Source organism: Triticum aestivum, chromosome 5D, assembly GCF_018294505.1.
Source record: "Triticum aestivum cultivar Chinese Spring chromosome 5D, IWGSC CS RefSeq v2.1, whole genome shotgun sequence".
NCBI classification, from domain to species: Eukaryota; Viridiplantae; Streptophyta; class Magnoliopsida; order Poales; family Poaceae; genus Triticum; species Triticum aestivum.
This window is the reverse complement of record NC_057808.1, coordinates 531,718,822-531,733,775: the sequence shown is the minus strand read 5'-3', so window position 1 is coordinate 531,733,775 and position 14,954 is coordinate 531,718,822.

The window sequence follows — 14,954 nt, the reverse complement described above, 5'->3', positions numbered from 1 at the left end:
TCATCACAGAAGAAAGAACTCAAAGAGCTGGAATCGGTAACTAATAGTACTACTAACTAATAATAATATCTAGAAATAGAAACAGACTAATATATAGATAGTCGAAATTTAAAAGAACTGTCTTTTCTGTGTATTTTCCCTATTCTATTGCTATCGCGAGTCTTATGCAATCGATCGGATCATACAGATATCCCTTCAACACAACATAGGTCATCAAAAAGATCCCGAGCAACTCACCAAATCACAAAAGCCAGTTAGAAAATGAATTCATATTTGAAGAGTGCTTAACGAGATGGATAAGCTCACATTAACACGTCAATTTTGGATTCAATTTCGGATTTTTCTTAGAAAGTTTCGAGAAGAAGTTGGAATGGAATAATATAGTTTCATATAGAGAAAAAGCTCTCTATTGATGCAAACGTTGTACCTAGAGGATAGGGATAAAGGAAGAGGGAAAAATCAAAATGAAATAAATAAAGAATAAAGCCAAAAAATAAGTCGAAGATAGAAGAGTCGGATTCCAAATGAAGAAATGGAAACTCGAAAAAGATCCTTCTAATTCTCAAAAAAGATCTTAGTAAACCAATAAATCAGATCAATCTATAGTATAGCAATAAATTCATGATCCATTCTTATGGTAAAATCCTAATACCGGCCAGACATCTTCAGTAACCAAATAAATAGCAATAATTCACGCTATGTAAACAGATAAATAGCAATTAGTCTCTATTTTGTCAAGCAATAAAAAACGTGTGCGCCCCACTCCACGCGACAACGCACCAGCACATACCTTTTTTCTAGACAACACGGGCACATAATAAAGAAAGAAAAATGAGATAGAAAGCTCTTTTCCAGATAGGCGATTTGAAGGCCCCGGGACCGGACGGGCTCCATGCGATTTTCTTTAAACGGTTCTAGCATATTGTAGGTGACGAACTTACAGAGGAAGTGCTTGATGCAATCAACAATAAGAAGATCGAGATGGGTGGAATTCCACAAATGTGGTGCTAATCCCAAAAGTGGACAGCCCGGAGGTAATAACCCAGTTCAGACCCATCAGTTTATGCAACATGGTTTACAAAATAATTTTGAAGGTGCTAGCCAATAGACTGAAGAGAATCCTGCCTGAGGTAATTCCCCCACCCAGAGTGCTTTTGTACTAGGCAGGTTTATCACTGATAATGTGCTAGTAACATACGAATGTTTCCATTCGATAAAAAAGAAAACCCATGGCTCTAATGGAATCTGTGCAGTTAAGTTGGATATGCCAAAATCTTATGACAGGGTAGAATGGGGTTTTCTGCAACAGATGATGATTAGGTTGGGATTCCATACCCAATGGATAGAGCTTGTCATGGAGTGTGTTTTCTCGGTAAGCTATAGAATCAAATTCAATGACACACTAAAACGGAATTCATACCAACCAGGGGCTTGAGACAAGGGGACCCTCTGTCCCCTTATCTGTTCTTGATTTGTTCTGAGGGGATGTCGAGCATGCTATCTTTTGAGGAGGAAACGGGAGGTATTGAAGGTAAAAGGTATGCAGAGATGCCCTTTCTATCTCTCATCTCTTATTTGCAGATGATTCCTTGGTTCTGATGAAAGCCTCTAACCATAATGCAAACACTCTTAAGAGGGTTCTTGACATGTATTGTGCTAGCTCAGGAGAGCGGGTGAGTACTCCAAAGTCGAGTATCTTTTTCATCCCAAATACGAGAATTAATGACACAGAAATTGTCTGTGGAATTCTGGATATATTAACTGAAGCCCTGTCAAAAAAATACCTCGGCCTACCAACTATGGTTGGTGTTGATCGTAGTGATTGTTTTCAGCACTTAGTGGACAGGGTATGCCAGAGGCTCAAGGGATGGAAAGAAAAAATCCTCTCAATACAAGGTAAAGAAATTCTTCTGAAATCAGTAGCACATGCGATTCCATCATATGTTATGTCTGTGTTCAAGTTACCTAAAGGGATATGTAAATTGATCACCGATGAAATTTCCGGGTTTTGGTGGGGTGATGGAGAGGATAAGAAAAACATGCATTGGTTCGCCTGGTGGAAAATGTGTGTACCAAAGAAAAAAGGTGGCATGGGGTTTAGAGACCTTCATAGCTTTAATCTTGCTATGTTAGCAAAGCAGTGTTGGCGACTACTCCAAAATCTCGATTCTTTGTGTGCACGAGTTTTGAGGGCAAAATATTATCCCAATGGAGATATTCTGAAATCTGGCCCCAAGAAAAGTTCTTCGTTCACTTGGTAGAGTATTGTAGCTGGTATTCAAACTTTCATAAGGTGATGCATATGGCATGTGGGTTCTGGTTCACACATTAACATTTGGGATGACACATGGATATCCACTAGTACGAACAGGAAGCGTATTACCTCTAGGGGGTATTATGCTAACTAAAATGGTAGAGATAATTGACCCCCACACGAGACAATGGGATGAGGCACTTATTTGTAGCGTCTTTTCTTCAGTCGATGTGCATAGAATTCTACAATTTCCTCTTCATGTGGAGGTCGTTGAAGATTTTGTAGCTTGGCAACATACAAGGATTGGTACCTTTTCCGTGCGTTCAGCATACCATGTTGAATTTGAGCATCAGTTCGGACAACACTTGAATCGGACTAGCCCAAGTAGTGACTCATTAAATGGAGCTTGGAAAGATCTTTGGAAACTGTGACTACCAGGGAAGATCAAACACTTTGGCTGGAAAGTGTTGAGGGGGTTCTTCCATGCTATGGTGTCCTTGCTAATAGAGATATTCCTCTGATCCTTCAATGTCCGATATGTTCCATCGGATTAGAAGATGTACAACATTGCTTGTTCACCTGTACCGGGGCGCAGACAATTTGGACGGAGCTAGGGCTATCACAGGAGATTGAACGGGTGGTTTGCCAAGACCGATCGGGCTCTATTAACCTTGACAGCCTGATCCAGATGCAGTCGTCGGTACATAACATTCCTACAGCTGAGCTCGCCCTTGTAGCAATGTGGTTTATTTGCTGGCAAAGGAGAATACATACAAAAGGTGAGATAGTTCAGATGCCTCAACAATTAGCTATGACGATCTGGGTTTTAGCAACAAATTTTTTACGAGCAAACACTCCAAATCAGCCTACTGGCAAGCGGTACCATGTATGGAAGAAGCCTGCAGTGGGAGCTGTTAAAATAAATGTTGATGCTTCTTTTCATGCGGATAGGTTCACGGGATCTTGTGGTGTCATTGCCCGCGACACCACGGTAAGTTCCTAGGTGCAGCGACTCATCTATTACCGCATGTGGCGAGTGTAGAAGTGACAGAACTCATCGCTATTCGATGTGGGTTAAATCTTGGAGCAAATTTGGGGTGCACGAATTTGGCAGTCAAGTCTGACTGTCTCAGTGCACTTGAGGCCATCTCTGATCCAAACACCTGGTTCATTTCAAGTTGAAGAACCTCAGGCTTAGTGTTGACAAGGATGGGATCGGGGGTGAAGACTGTTGGGGACGTAGTAATTTCAAAAAAAATCCTACGCACACACAGGATCATGGTGATGCATAGCAACGAGAAGGGAGAGTGTTGTCTACGTACCCTTGTAGACCGAAAGCGGAAGCGTTATATCAACGCGGTTGATGTAGTCGTACGTCTTCACGATCCGACCGATCCAAGTACCGAAAGCACGGCACCTCCGAGTTCTGCACACGTTCGGCTCGGTGACGTCCTCGCCTTCTCGATCCAGCAAGAGGGGCGAAGTAGTAGATGAGTTCCGGCAGCACGACGGTGTTGGTGAAGAACAATCTCCACAGGGCTTCGCCTAAGCACTACGAAAACTATGACGGAGGATAAACTAGAGGGGACGGGGTTGCCGGCACACGGCTTGGTGTTTCTTGATGTGTCTTGGGTGCTAGCCCTACCCCTCTATTTATATGTTGAGCCATGGGGTCGAAACTTGGAGTAAAAGCCTCTTCAAAGTCAGTTTTGCCCGAAAGGCAAGAGTCCTTCTCGGACTCCAGGGCTAGACGCCAGGGTTCCCGGCGTCTACCCTCTAGACGCCAGGGTTCCTGGCGTCTAGCCTCTGGTCTCCGCAAAACTTCCTTTTGCACTTTCCAAAAGCCTCATGGGCTTTCCCCTTTGGCCCAAATAAAGTGTTCTCGTACCCAAACATTTCGGGAAACATCCGGAACCCCTTCCGATGAATTCCGGAACCCTTCCGGAGACCAAACACTATTATCCCATATATCAATCTTTATCTCCGGACCATTCCGGAGTTCCTCGTCATGTCCGTGATCTTATCCGGAACTCCAAACAACATTCGGTTACCAACATACATAACTCATAAATACTGTATCGTCAATGAACGTTAAGCGTGCGGACCCTACGGGTTCGAGAACTATGTAGACATGACCGAGACACCTCTCTGGTCAATAACCAATAGCGGAACCTGGATGCCCATATTGGCTCCTACATATTCTACGAAGATCTTTATCAGTCAGACCGCATAACAACATACGTTGTTCCCTTTGTCATCGGTATGTTACTTGCCCGAGATTCGACCATCGGTATCTCAATACCTAGTCAATCTCGTTACCGGCAAGTCTCTTTACTCGTTCCGTAATACATCATCCCGCAACTAACTCATTAGTTGCAATGCTTGCAAGGCTTATAGTGATGTGCATTACCGAGTGGGCCCAGAGATACCTCTCCGACAATCGGAGTGACAAATCCTAATCTCGAAATATGCCAACCCAACAAGTACCTTTGGAGACACCTTTAGAGCACCTTTATAATCACCCAGTTACGTTGTGACGTTTGGTAGCACACAAAGTGTTCCTCTGGTAAACGGGAGTTGCATAATCTCATAGTCATAGGAACATGTATAAGTCATGAAGAAAGCAATAGCAACATACTAAACGATCGAGTGCTAAGCTAACGGAATGGGTCAAGTCAATCACATCATTCTCCTAATGATGTGATCCCGTTAATCAAATGACAACTCATGTCTATGGTTAGGAAACATAACCATCTTTGATCAACGAGCTAGTCAAGTAGAGGCATACTAGTGACATTCTGTTTGTCTATGTATTCACACAAGTATTATGTTTCCGGTTAATACAACTCTAGCATGAATAATAAAAATTTATCATGAAATAAGGAAATAAATAATAACTTTATTATTGCCTCTAGGGCATATTTCGTTCAGTCTCCCACTTGCACTAGAGTCAATAATCTAGTTCACATCGCCATGTGATTTAACACCAATAGTTCACATCACCATGTTATTAACACCCATAGTTCACATCGTCATGTGACCAACACCCAAAGGGTTTACTAGAGTCAATAATGTAGTTCACATCGCTATGTGATTAACACCCAAAGAGTACTAAGGTGTGATCATGTTTTGCTTGTGAGACAAGTTTAGTCAATGGGTCTGCCACATCAGATCCGTATGTATTTTGCAAATTTCTATGTCAACAATGCTCTGCATGGAGCTACTCTAGCTAATTGTTCCCTCTTTCAATATGTATCCAGATTGAGACTTAGAGTCATCTGGATCAGTGTCAAAACTTGCATCAACGTAACCCTTTACGATGAACCTTTTTGTCACCTCCATAATCGAGAAACATATCCTTATTCCACTAAGGATAATTTTGACCGATGTCCAGTGATCTACTCCTAGATCACTATTGTACTCCCGTGCCAAAATCAGTGTAGGGTATACAATAGATCTGGTACACAACATGGCATACTTTATAGAACCTATGGCTGAGGCATAGGGAATGACTTTCATTCTCTTTCTATCTTCTGCCATGGTCGGGCTTTGAGTCTTACTCAATTTCACACCTTGTAACACATGCAAGAACTCTTTCTTTGGCTGTTCCATTTTGAACTACTTCAAAATCTTGTCAAGGTATGTACTCATTGAAAAAACTTATCAAGCGTCTTGATCTATCTCTATAGATCTTGATGCTCAATATGTAAGCAGCTTCACCGAGGTCTTTCTTTGAAAAACTCCTTTCAAACACTCCTTTATGCTTTGCGGAATAATTCTACATTATTTCAGATCAACAATATGTCATTCACATATACTTATCAGAAATGTTGTAGTGCTCCCACTCACTTTCTTGTAAATACAAGCTTCACCGCAAGTCTGTATAAAACTATATGCTTTGATCAACTTATCAAAGCGTATATTCCAACTCCGAGATGCTTGCACCAGTCCATAGATGGATCGCTGAAGCTTGTATATTTTGTTAGCACCTTTAGGATTGACAAAACCTTCTGGTTGCATCATATACAACTCTTCTTTAATAAATCCATTAAGGAATGCAGTTTTGTTTATCCATTTGCCAGATTTCATAAAATGCGGCAATTGCTAACATGATTCGGACAGACTTAAGCATAGATACGAGTGAGAAACTCTCATCGTAGTCGACACCTTGAACTTGTCGAAAACCTTTTGCGACAATTCTAGCTTTGTAGATAGTAACTCTACTATCAGCGTCCGTCTTCCTCTTGAAGATCCATTTATTTTCTATGGCTTGCCGATCATCGGGCAAGTCAACCAAAGTCCACACTTTGTTCTCATACATGGATCCCATCTCAGATTTCATGGCCTCAAGCCATTTCGCAGAATCTGGGCTCATCATCGCTTCCTCATAGTTCGTAGGTTCGTCATGGTCAAGTAACATGACCTCCAGAACAGGATTACCGTACCACTCTGGTGCGGATCTCACTCTGGTTGACCTACGAGGTTCGGTAGTAACTTGATCCGAAGTTACACGATCATCATCATTAGCTTCCTCACTAATTGGTGTAGGAGTCACAGGAACAAATTTCTGTGATGAACTACTTTCCAATAAGGGAGCAGGTACAGTTACCTCATCAAGTTCTACTTTCCTCCCACTCACTTCTTTCGCGAGAAACTCCTTCTCTAGAAAGGATCCATTATAAGCAACGAATATCTTGCCTTTGGATCTGTGATAGAAGGTGTACCCAACTGTCTCCTTTGGTTATCCTATGAAGACACATTTCTCCGATTTGGGTTTGAGCTTATCAGGATGAAACTTTTTCACATAAGCATCGCAACCCCAAATTTTAAGAAATGAAAACTTTTGGTTTCTTGCCAAACCAAAGTTCATAAGGTGTCGTCTCAACGGATTTAGATGGTGCCCTATTTAACGTGAATGCAGCTGTCTCTAATGCATAATCCCAAAATGATAGTGGTAAATCGGTAAGAGATATCATAGATTGCACCATATCGAATAAAGTACGGTTACGATGTTTGGACACACCATTACACTGTGGTGTTCTAGGTGGCGTGAGTTGCGAAACTATTCCGCATTGTTTCAAATGAGGGCCAAACTCGTAACTCAAATATTCTCCTCCATGATCAGATCGTAGAAACTTTATTTTCTTGTTACGATGATTTTCCACTTCACTCTGAAATTATATGAACTTTTCAAATGTTTCAGACTTATGTTTCATCAAGTAGATATACCCATATCTGCTCAAATCATCTGTGAAGGTCAGAAAATAACGATAGCTGCCGCGAGCCTCAACAATCATCAGATCGCATACATCAGTATGTATTATTTCCAATAAGTCAGTTGCTCGCTCCATTGTTCCGGAGAACGGAGTCTTTAGTCATCTTGCCCATAAGGCATGGTTCGCAAGCATCAAGTGATTCATAATCAAGTGATTCCAAAATCCCATCAGCATGGATTTTCTTCATACGCTTTACACCAATATGACCTAAACGGTAGTGCCACAAATGAGTTGCACTATCATTATTAACTTTGCATCTTTTGGCTTCAATATTATGAATATGTGTATCACTACGATCGAGATCCAACAAACCATTTTCATTGGGTGTATGACCATAGAAGGTTTTATTCATGTAAATAGAACAACAATTATTCTCTAACTTAAATGAATAACCGTATTGCAATAAACATGATCAAATCATATTCATGCTCAACGCAAACACCAAATAACACTTATTTAGGTTCAACACTAATCTCGAAAGTGTAGGGAGCGTGCGATGATGATCATATCAATCTTGGAACCACTTCCAACACACATCGTCACTTCACCCTTAACTAGTCTCTGTTCATTCTGCAACTCCCGTTTCGAGTTACTACTCTTAGCAACTGAACCAGTATCAAATACCGAGGGGTTGCTACGAACACTAGTAAAATACACATCAATAATCTGTATATCAAATATACCTTTGTTCACTTTGCCATCCTTCTTATCCGCCAAATACTTGGGGCAGTTCCGCTTCCAGTGACCAGTCCCTTTGCAGTAGAAGCACTTAGTCTCAGGCTTAGGTACAGACTTGGGCTTCTTCACTTGAGTAGCAACTTGCTTGCCGTTCTTCTTGAAGTTCCCCTTTCTTCCCTTTGTCCCTTTACTTGAAACTAGTGGTCTTGTTAACCATCAACACTTGATGCTCTTTCTTGATTTCTACCTTCGTCGATTTCAGCATCGCGAAGAGCTTGGGAATTACTTTCGCCATCCCTTGCATATTATAGTTCATCACGAAGTTCTAGTAACTTGGTGATAGTGACTAGAGAATTCTGTCAATTACTATCTTATCTGGAAGATTAACTCCCACTTGATTCAAGCAATTGTAGTACCCAGACAATCTGAGCACATGCTCACTGGTTGAGCTATTCTCCTCCATCTTGTAGGCAAAGTACTGTCAGAGGTCTCATACCTCTCGACACGGGCATGACTATGAAATACCAGTTTCAACTCTTGGAACATCTGATATGCTTCGTGGCGTTCAAAACATTTTTGAAGTCCCGGTTCTAAGCTGTAAAGCATGGTGCACTTAACTATCAAGTAGTCATCATACCGAGCTTTGCCAAATGTTCATAACGTCTGCATATGCTCCTGCAATAGGCCCGTCACCTAGCGGTGCATCAAGGACATAATTCTTCTGTGCAGCAATGAGGCTAATCCTCATATCACGGACCAAGTCCGCATTATTGCTACTAACATCTTTCAACGTAGTTTTTCTCTAGGAACATGTCAAAATAAAACGGAAGCAACATCACGAGCTATTGATCTACAACATAGATATGCTAATACTACCAGGACTAAGGTCATGATAAATTAAAGTTCAATTAATCATATTACTTTAAGAACTCCCACTTAGATAGACATCCCTCTAATCATCTAAGTGATCACGTGATCCAAATCAACTAAACCATGTCCGATCATCACGTGAGATGGAGTAGTTTCAATGGTGAACATCACTATGTTGATCATATCTACTATATGATTCATGCTCGACCTTTCGGTCTCAGTGTTCCGAGGCCATATCTGTTATATGCTAGGCTCGTCAAGTTTAACCTGAGTATTCCGCGTGTGCAACTATTTTGCACCCGTTGTATTTGAACGTAGAGCCTAAAACACCCGATCATCACGTGGTGTCTTAGCACGAAGAACTTTCGCAACGGTGCATACTCAGGGAGAACACTTATACCTTGATAATTTAGTGAGAGATCATCTTATAATGCTACCGTCAATCAAAGCAAGATAAGATGCATAAAAGATAAACATCACATGCAATCAATATAAGTGATATGATATGGCCATCATCATCTTGTGCTTGTGATCTCCATCTCCGAAGCACCGTCATGATCACCATCGTCACCGGCGCGACACCTTGATCTCCATCGTAGCATCGTTGTCGTCTTGCCAACTTATGCTTCTACGACTATCGCTACCGCTTAGTGATAAAGTAAAGCATTACAGGGCGATTGCATTGCATACAATAAAGCGACAACCATATGGCTCCTGCCAGTTGCCGATAACTCGGTTACAAAACATGATCATCTCATACAATAAAATATAGCATCATGCCTTGACCATATCACATCACAACATGCCCTGCAAAAACAAGTTAGACGTCCTCTACTTTGTTGTTGCAAGTTTTTACGTGGCCGCTATGGGCTGAGCAAGAACCGTTCTTACCTACGCATCAAAACCACAACGATAGTTCGTCAAGTTAGTGATGTTTTAACCTTCTCAAGGACCGGGCGTAGCCACACTCGGTTCAACTAAAGTTGGAGAAACTGACACCCGCTAGTCACCTGTGTGCATAGCACGGCGGTAAAACCAGTCTCGCGTAAGCGTACGCATAATGTCAGTCCGGGCCGCTTCATCCAACAATACCGCCGAACCAAAGTGTGACATGCTAGTAAGCAGTATGACTTGTATCGCCCACAACTCACTTGTGTTCTACTCGTGCATATTACATCTACGCATAAAACCTGGCTCGAATGCCACTGTTGGGGAACGTAGTAATTTCAAAAAAATTCCTACGCACACACAAGATCACGGTGATGCATAGCAACAAGAGGGGAGAGTGTTGTCTACGTACCCTTGTAGACCGAAAGCGGAAGCGTTATATCAACGCGGTTGATGTAGTCGTACATCTTCACGATCCGACCGATCCAAGTACCGAAAGCACGGCACCTCCGAGTTCTGCACACGTTCGGCTCGGTGACGTCCTCGCCTTCTCGATCCAGCAAGAGGGGCGAAGTAGTATATGAGTTCCGGTAGCACGACGGCGTGGTGACGGTGTTGGTGAAGAACAATCTTCGTAGGGCTTCGCCTAAGCACTACGAAAACTATGACGGAGGATAAACTAGAGGGGACGGGGTTGCCGGCACACGGCTTGGTGTTTCTTGATGTGTCTTGGGTGCTAGCCCTACCCCTCTATTTATATGTTGAGCCCTGGGGTTGAAACTTGGAGTAAAAGCCTCCTCAAAGTCGGTTTTGCCCGAAAGGCAAGAGACCTTCTCGGACTCCAGGGCTAGACGCCAGGGTTCCCGGCGTCTACCCCCTAGACGCCAGGGTTCCTGGCGTCTAGCCTCTGGTCTCCGCAAAACTTCCTTTTGCACTTTCCAAAAGCCTTGTGGGATTTCCCCTTTGGCCCAAATAAAGTGTTCTCGTACCCAAACATTTCGGGAAACATCCGGAACCCCTTCCGATGAATTCCGGAACCCTTCCGGAGACCAAACACTATCATCCCATATATCAATCTTTATCTCCGGACCATTCCGGAGTTCCTCGTCATGTCCGTGATCTTATTCGGAACTCCGAACAACATTCGGTTACCAACATACATAACTCATAAATACTATATCGTCAATGAACGTTAAGCGTGCGGACCCTACGGGTTCGAGAACTATGTAGACATGACCGAGACACCTCTCTGGTCAATAACCAATAGCGGAACCTGGATGCCCATATTGGCTCCCACATATTCTACGAAGATCTTTATCGGTCAGACCGCATAACAACATACGTTGTTCCCTTTGTCATCGGTATGTTACTTGCCCGAGATTCGATCGTCGGTATCTCAATACCTAGTTCAATCTCGTTACCGGCAAGTCTCTTTACTCATTCCATAATACATCATCCCACAACTAACTCATTAGTTGCAATGCTTGCAAGGCTTATAGTGATGTGCATTACCGAGTGGGCCCAGAGATACCTCTCCGACAATCGGAGTGACAAATCCTAATCTCGAAATACGCCAACCCAACAAGTACCTTTGGAGACACCTATAGAGCACCTTTATAATCACCCAGTTACGTTGTGACGTTTGGTAGCACACAAAGTGTTCCTCTGGTAAACGGGAGTTGCATAATCTTATAGTCATAGGAACATGTATAAGTCATGAAGAAAGCAATAGCAACATACTAAACGATCGAGTGCTAAGCTAATGGAATGGGTCAAGTCAATCACATCATTCTCCTAATGATGTGTTCCCGTTAATCAAATGACAACTCATGTCTATGGTTAGGAAACATAACCATCTTTGATCAACGAGCTAGTCAAGTAGAGGCATACTAGTGACATTCTGTTTGTCTATGTATTCACACAAGTATTATGTTTCCGGTTAATACAATTCTAGCATGAATAATAAACATTTATCATGAAATAAGGAAATAAATAATAACTTTATTATTGCCTCTAGGGCATATTTTCCTTCAAAGACAAGGACGGATGAGAGACAACCTAGTGGGTTGTATTCTATGTGTACAATGGGCCGGCCCTTTCTATATGGGAACAGGCGTGCCAATCATAGCCGAGTGCTCCCTCCTGGCACTGGAGTTTGCTAGTATCACTTTTGATCACTATAGTAGAGAGGCCAATTCGGTCGCGGGTGATTTAGCAAAACATTGTGTTAGTTCTGGCAAGTCTGAAGCATGGGAAACTGTCATCCCTAACTTTATTCTTCACCATTATGTAAACGATCTGGCTATCATTTGATGAATAAAGTTTATGACACAAACAAAAAATGAGATAGAAAGGGCCGGCCCGTTGTACACATAGAATAAAGCCCACTAGGCTGTCTCTCATCCGTCCTTGTCCTCACTCCCGATCCCATCTTTCTACACGGCGGCGCAGATACACCCAGCAGATTAGTTGTCTCCCCCACCTACTACGTGCAGCAATCCAGAACAACGGAAATGCTTGGGCCCTCCGCCACGCCATGAAGACGGCGGCGGTGATGCAGGCGATGACCGGCTGAGCGCGCTGCCGGACGACCTCCTCTGCGTCATCCTGTCGCGCCTAAAGGCACTGCAGACGGTGCGGACGTGCGTGCTGTCCACGAGGTGGAGGCACCTCTGGCGCGCCGTCCCTTGTTGATGAAATATTCAAAAATATGGATGCTGGCAGTGAGATTCGAACCCATTACCTTGTTGTATTCATAAAGTGCGACTAACCAAGTGGGATAGCTGATGTTGTTGTACAGACTGCAACTTTTGGGTCGTCTTATGGTAAAAAATTCATGAGCAACCTATGTTTTATTTTTTTGAGAAAAACAGCCTATGTACCCATACGTCCTACAAATGTTTCTCGGCCACAGCCCATCTACTGCCCTCAGACGTGACTTAAACAAAAGGGGCAACTCCTTGTTTTCTTTTCTTTTTTTTCCGGTTTTGTCTACCAATTTTTCTACTGCTTTTTTTTTTTCTCAATCTCCTTCTTTTTTTCATTTTCATTTTCTTTTCCTTTCTAAAATTCACAAAAAATTTCTAAAATCCTATTTTTTTCATAAATTCATGAACGGTGTTTCAAGTCCGTGTCTAATTTCTTAAACTTGTGAACTTTTTCTCAAATCCGTGATTTTTTAAAATACATGAACGATTTTCAAATCCACGAACTTGTCTTAATTTTTACAAACATTTTCTAAAACCCATGATTTTCCCAAATTTGTGAACTTTTTCCAAATTAGTGATTTTTTTTCAAAATCGATGAACTTTTTTCAAATCCATGTTTTTTTTCAAAATCTAAGAACTTTTTAAATTTTCATGATCTTTTTTAAATGTCCCGGTCTTTTCAAAAATTTAAACTTTTGTGGAATTTGTGAACTTATTTTGAAATTTTGTGATCTTTTCAAATTCACGCACTTTTTAAATTTTGTGAACTTCTTTTAAACTCGTGAACTTTTTTCAAATATGTAATTTTTTTCAAATTCATGAACCTCCTTCAAATTTTTCTGTTTATAAATCCGTGAACTTTTTGTACGATCCACAAACTATTTAAACATCCACATAATTTGTCAAATTCATAAACCATATTCTAGACCGATCAAATTGTTTTGATTTTTGAGTTTCTAAAATCCGTGAACTCTAACACAAAGGAGCAAAAGAATGAAGGAAAAAAAAGAACTCTTGCGAACAGTCTATGTCCGAGCGAGAGGAAAGACGAACGAGAAGAAAATAGTCAGTTCCTCTGCCTGTCATAAGCATCGGTCTTCAATGTACTCTTTGTTTAGGATATGGACTGCTACCATGAATATTCACCCGTTCCGAACTGGGAAGGTTCAGACAAACGGTTCATATTCTTCAAAATGAGAGCATTGATGACTGTTGTATTTTTAGGCCCTGTGTAAACCTTTCCCTTTTGTAAACTGTTGGCATGTAAAATGGCCTCGATATTCATGTCATTATCTGTAACAACATGACTCGACGTATTAATAAGGGTATAAGGGAAGCAGTCGATCACCACTTTTGTTTGGCAATCACTTTATTTTATATTATCATCTGTATTCCCTCCCTACTTCAGACTGCCACACGTGCTTTAGTCCGGCCTTAACACCGGGGGTTGTATTCGGCCCTGCACATTTCAAGTCCGAACACCTATAGGGTACTCTTCGGCGTCCCTGATATTGCATTATATGCATCGGCTCTGAATCATGTTTTTGGTCTATAGTTGGGTTGCCCGGCTCATGTGCTTACCACCTTACGTTCCGCTCGTTCGGCTAAGGTAGTAAAGGGAACTACTGCGATTGTATGGTTCGTCCGGTCAAGTACCTCAGTAGAGAAAGCCGAAAACTGACTGTCATGATAGGCGAGAGCTGGTCGGCAATTCGGCGACTTAGTCTTATACTACACGTTGTTAGCGATTCACCCCGTGTTATACGAGGGGCTGGTCTTTGTCCAGCCGCGTGGAAAAGGCACCGTAGTCCGGATAGCCGCACACGCACCAGGGCTAGTACTTAGCTCCACAGTTAAACTCCTATGGCTAAGTGAAAGTGATAAAGCCGAATAGTCCGATTGCCTGGTTCACCCTGCGGACACCTCCTTTACGGACCAAGACGTTGGATAAAGTGTGGTCACGCGTTATGTCAAACACCCATGTAGTACAATAAATGGCCGCACAGGAGGAAAAATCGCTTGAACAAAAGGCGCAAACATAGATATATAACAACATGGGTTCATGACAAAGTTTGTACAACCTGAAAACATTCAATCAAATATTACGTCCTTAGAACATTGACCCTTTATCACTCAGGCTCCTTCTAGGACGTCATCGAAGTACCTCTCCGGCTTCCGATGATCTTTGCCTTCGGGCGGGCCTGTGGTTGCCACTTCGGTGGCCTTCATCTTTTCCAATTGCATCTTGACACGGGCGAAGGCCATCTGGGCACCCTCTAT